Source organism: Poecilia reticulata, chromosome 10 (genome assembly GCF_904066995.2).
Source record: "Poecilia reticulata chromosome 10, P_reticulata-male-v2, whole genome shotgun sequence".
NCBI classification, from domain to species: Eukaryota; Metazoa; Chordata; class Actinopteri; order Cyprinodontiformes; family Poeciliidae; genus Poecilia; species Poecilia reticulata.
In genome coordinates this window covers 33,550,265-33,556,466 of record NC_088839.1, presented here as the reverse complement: position 1 = coordinate 33,556,466, position 6,202 = coordinate 33,550,265, and positions in this window count along the sequence as shown.

Below are 6,202 nucleotides of genomic sequence, written 5' to 3'. Positions count from 1 at the left end.
AGAATCTGAAACTTGCTGCTGAAGCTCCCAAACATTCACCTCAGTGAACAGGAAACCAGAGCTCAGCATCACATGCTTTTATTTTGGAAATTTGCAGGAAAGAAAGTCTGATCGGTAAAGCATCACGAATAACGGGTTTATTTTCTGTCCTGAAGACATTTAAAGCACAAACTGCAGCTAAATAAGAGACGTGCAGCTTCAGGGAGGTGCCCCTCCTCTTCCTCCTCCTCCTCTTCCTCCTCCTCCTCTTCCTCCTCCTCCTGCAGCTTTCAGATGCTAACGAAGCAGACATATGGAGAGGAGGTGTCTCTGCTGCTGCCCTCTTAAAGATTCAGATTGTATGACAAATCACGTCCTGGACGGCTCGGCCTCCTCCCAGTCCTCCCAGTCCTCCCAGTCCTCCCAGTCCCCCCCAGCCTCCACCACTCCCCCAGACAACAGCTTCATTAGCCTGAAAGAAGAGAGTTTTCACAGCTTTGTCGAGTCAAGACTCTCACTCCTTGTGTGAGTCTGAATTGCTCCTTTGTTGCAGCAGATCCCAGTTATTGCAGTAGAGACCATATGGCCTCCTCTGCTGCAGGACCCGTCTCCGTCCTCAGCCTGGAGACGGCCGGGGGTCATGTGACCAGGGGCGTCCTGCTCCACTAAGGGTCAGAGGTCGCTCCTCCGAGCCTAGTCCGGGTTCCTCAGGTTTGGCCAGGTGATCAGCCTGGGAGGAGTCACATGAAACTGAAGAAAGCAGAAATGTTTTTCAGGCTCCAGAGTTCAGCTGTTTCATTTTCTTCTCTTGAGTTTTCAGAAATTACCAGCAGCGTTTGGACTTGTTGGTTGTGATTGGTTTGTTTTTCATCTGACTCGTCTGTGATTGGCAGATGGTGCTTCATGTTGCTTCATGTAAACAGCATGTAAGACATGAAACCTCCTGCCTTTTTGGCCCTGTTGGTGTTCATGGAGTCATCAGCCTCATGACATTAACACTGACATGAAAAATAATATTGAAGAAATAAATATATCAAATCTGATTAAAACATAAATAAGTGATCAGTTCTTTACTGTTATGGTCTGTAAGATATATTTACTCTCAGTACTAGATGTGGTCTCAACAAACCCATGACACTTCAACAATATTATTTTACCTTTTATCTGGAAATAGTGTCTGTTTATTCTTGCCAAGGTGCAAAGGCATCCCAGCGCCCCCTGCAGTCCTCTCAACGCCCACTGGGGGGCGGTACCGCCCACGTTGAGAACCGCTAATGTAAGTTAAAGGAGGGCAACATGCTAATGCTAGCCAGCATGCTATCCTTAGCATGACCATTAGTATTTCAGCTAGCTTTAGCTTTTAGCTCATTTGACCTTATAAGCTGTGAGAATAAATCAGCACCGACTCCTGATTTATTCATTGACTGAAAGAGTTCAACAGTTTTTATGCTGTTTCTGAATGAAACGGTCACGTGATTCAGTCCGCAACATTTTAAATGAATAACTTACAAAATAATTAGCACAGTATCGCTACCACGTCAAACTGCGACACGAGTAAATAACACACAAACACACACACACACACACACACACACACACACACACACACACACACACACACACACAATAATATTAATTTAGCTCCAGTATTACGCCAACATCTCAGCTAACTTTAAATGCTTCTGCAATTTTCAGCGTCCAGGATTCGCACTGCGTTTTCACAGGAAATGCAAATGTTCTAGTTTATTTTGTGTCTTGGAAGTTTTCAACATGACGAACAGCAGAAGCATCCGGATCTGAAGACCTTTGTCTTCTTCTTCTTCTGTCCATTATAAGACAAAGTGAGGAACCATCAGACGCTGCTCCTCCTCTTCCTCCCCCCGCTCCTTCATCACCTCTGTGCACACAGACCCAAACATGATCAAATACAGTTTATTGTCCCGTCTGTCGGCTGTTATCGATATCTTTCCGTCTGCCGCTTCAGGAAGGTTTTAATGTAACGGAACGGCCTCCATCCGTCTTCCTTTCTCTGTCTGCGGCTGTTTGCTCAGCCTCGTAATTTACCTCCAGTTTACCCGACATTAGCGCCACAAAGCCCGGCCGCCATTTATCTGCAGCCGCCCGGCGCCATGGCAACGCCACGGCCAGTAAAGAACCGAACCGGACCGGACCGACCCGTCCTGGAGCCGGAGGAAAGAACCGGTTCTTCGGGTCAGAACCGTTAGTTCGTTGAGTCAAACTTCCAACATTGATCCAGATTGTGAAACTGGAGACTGATCAAATGATTGATAATACTGACACAGATCAATACTTCAGTTTCAGGTTCTGATTTTATGTTTGTATCATATTTCCTCAGATCTGATCAAGAAACATATTAACTCTCATTGTTGCACCTGAATAAACAATCCACACAAACTGCTCATGTTAATATTTTATTGAAGTTTTTTGCAGACACCGACACATTTTTTCCAAAAATAATTTTAAAAATGATTCATTTCCTCCAGACATATTTGTAATCTGTTCATCACAAACGGATTAAATTCCAGTTTGAGTGAAAATGAGTCAGTTTGAATATTTCCATCTATTTACTGTCATCATGCAGATGAAAGTTCTGATTCTGATCATAAAATTAGCTTCGTTAGCTTAGCAGGATAATATTTGTTTTCATTTATCTTCAGTCGGATGATTTTTTTCTCATAAATGGTTTTGATTGTTGAAACTAAAAAACTTTATTTGTGGCATTAAATTTAAAAAAAAATTTTCCAACAATATGTTTTTGTTTTATGATGGATCAGATCCACGGTTCTGGTTCTGGTCCCACGTCTCTAATGTGGGTCAGAACCAGAACCAGGACACAGAAATGATCCTGGATCCTGAAGAACTGAAGATGGAAGGAAAACCCGGAGAACCAGACGGGAGGAAGAATCCTGGACTGGATCGGGAGTTCACAGTGAACTGACGATGGAACCATCATCATCCTCGTCTTCATCACCTGCCATCTTGTGAGGACTCCCATGAGGGGGGGTGATGGGGGGCTGCTGTCAGATTGTTGGGCTGCAGGATTACCAGGCTGTTAATCAGAGGCTAAGCAGATTAAACTTCTTCCTCAGATCAGATCACTCTCCACCAGCAGCCTGGTGCGTGTGTGTGTGTGAGGGCGATGTGTGTGTGTGTGTGTGTGTGTGTGTGTGTGTGTGTGTGTGTGTGTATGTGTGTGTTCATCTTATTTTCTCACGTTTCACTTCATTAAAATTCAGTCACATCTTGTGTTGTTGAGTTTTTAATCCCGTCAGAGAATCAGCCTGAACAGAGACACACAGTTCCCTCCCTACACACATAGATAGATAGATAGATAGATAGATAGATAGATAGATAGATAGATAGATAGATAGATAGATAGATAGATAGATAGACAGACAGACAGACACCTCTATGACCGGTGTGTGTATATATATGTATGTGTGTCTCAGAGATATTTCTAGATTTTAATCTTCAGATTAGAGCAAAGTTTTTCTATCTGTTCATCTTTCCAGAGTTTTTCTGATAATTCATCGAGTTTCTTTAGAAATGTGGATGCTAACATTAGCGTTAGCTGCTGCATGTTAGCATCCAGATGCTGTTTTGTCCTAGCATAGCTTTGCTAACAGGCTAACTCCTTACGAACCGAGAAGCTGCTCCATCTCTGCTGTTGGTGGATTTACAGATTTACAGTCGTACCAGAAATGTGAACACGAAGATTCCAGCCTGAAGAAATGCAATAATTGCACTAAAAGTTTTGACTCTTCATATAATAAAGCTGCCACATTATGGTGGTGTAGGGGTTTGAGTGTCCCAGTGATGCTAGGAGCTCTGCTGTCTGGGGCTTCCTGCCCCTGGTAGGGTCACCCAAGGCAGGCGGTTCTAGGTGAGGAACCAGCGCAGCCTGAAGATTCCTTATGACGAACAAAACCCTTGGACTCAGTGTTCCCTCGCCCGGATGGGGGTCACCGGGCCCCACTCTGTAGCCAGGCCTGGAGGGGGGGCACGATGGCGAGCGCCTGGTCACTGGACCCATGAAGCCTGAAGAGGAGACATGGGTTTGTGTTTACGCACCGAACAACAGCTCAGATTTAACTCGCATCTCTGGGAGAACTTTGATCACGTTCCGGGGATGTGGGGGACATTGAGCCTGAGTGGACCATGTTCCGTACCTCCATTGCCGAGGCGGCTAATCGGAGCTGCGGCCGCAAGGTTGTTGGTGCCTGTTGCGGCGGCAACCCTCGAACCCGTTGGTGGACACCTTCGGTGAGGGATGCTGTCAAGCTGAAGAAGGAGTCCTACCGGGCCTTTTTGGCCTGTGGGACTCCAGAAGCAGCTGATGGGTACCGGCGGGCGAAGCGACATGCGGCTTGGGTTGTCGCTGAGGCAAAAACTGGGGCGTGGGAGGAGTTTGGAGAGGCCATGGAGACAAACTTCCGTACGGCTTCGAGGCGATTCTGGTCCACCATCCGGCGTCTCAGGAGGGGGAAGCAGTGCAGCACCAACACTGTTTACAGTGGGGATGGTGTGCTGCTGACCTCAACTCGGGACGTTGTGGGCCGGTGGGCGGAATACTTCAAAGACCTCCTCAATCCCACCAACATGCCTTCTGTTGAGGAAGCTGAGCCTGGGGACTCTGGGCTGGGCTCTCCAATCTCTGGGGACGAGGTCGCCGAGGTGGTCAAAAAGCTCCTCGGTGGCAGGGCCCCTAGGGTTTCAGGGCCCCGGGGGTGGATGAGATCCGCCCGGAGTTCCTTAAGGCTCTGGATGTTGCAGGGTTGTGTTGGCTCACGCGACTCTGCAATATCGCATGGACATCGGGGGCAGTTCCCCTGGACTGGCAGACTGGGGTGGTGGTCCCCCTGTTTAAAAAGGGGGACCCCTGTGCTCCAATTACAGGGGGATCACACTCTTAAGCCTCCCTGGTAAGGTCTATTCAGGGGTCCTGGAGAGGAGGGTCCATCGGATAGTCGAACCTCGGATTCAGGAAGAGCAGTGTGGTTCTGGTTCTGGTCGTGGAACACTGGACCAGCTCTACACCCTCAGCAGGGTGGATGGATGGAATAAAGGCGGCTGCAGGTAAAACCTGGAGCAGGAGTGGGTGGCACCTGGAGGATTAGGATGGATTCTCTTAGTCTGGTTCCAGAACAAGTTTGAGTTTCTGGTCTAGAACTTGAGATCCAAACCGAGCCAGTTCTCCTACAGCTGAACCAGGACCTTCAGAAGAGAAACAGCCCACAGCACCACATATCCTCCACCGTACTAACAGAGAACAGATCCAGTCTGGGTTCGGCACAGTTAAAGTTCTGGTACTGGTTCCGTTTGTGATGGCAGTACAGGAGAGGGTTTTTCAGAAACAATCAGTTTGGGTGTAGAGTCTGATAGTTACTACAGAAACTCATGGTTGCTATGGAAAACCCGGGATGCTTCAGAGACGACGTCCTTCAACTCCATGCTGGTTCTGGTCCAGTAGAGTCCAGAACCAGAACCAGCCGGAAGCTTGGACTCTGGTTAATTCAGATCAGGTCAAACATCTTACTGTCTGAGGCTCCACAGCACCACCTGGAGGTCAGGAGGAGAACAGCAGCAGCTTCCACCAATCAGAGGGCGATTTGCTCAGCGCCATGCACAGTCGTGTTTTCATCACTTGTGGGGACTTCACATTGACTTCCTTTAAATTCTAAAGCCTAACCCTAACCTTCACCTTTACCCTAAACCCACCCATCACAGACCACTAACCCAAGAATATCAACCTCCCTCATGGGGACCAAGAAAATGTCCCCACAAGGAGCCATGGTCCCCATAACCCCGCATTGTAGACAGAAATAGGTTCCCATAAGGACATGAAACCTGGTATGCACACACACGCACACACACACACACACACACACACACACACACACACACACACACACACACACACACACACACACACACACACACACACACACACACACACACACGCTGAAACCCTGAGGAACGTTTCCAGACTGAAACCAGGAGCTTTCTGTGCTGCAGTGTTAAAGTTCAGCAGAACTTTGGACCGGGTCGAATTTTATTACGATTATAAGTGTACATGAGAAATAAAACAGATGCCAATAACATTAAGGGAGAGTCTAATTTAAATGTTCTTTAAATTGTTCAAAATGGCTGAATTTACGCATTACCTGTTCATATGAAATAAGTCAGACATTGTCCATTGTAA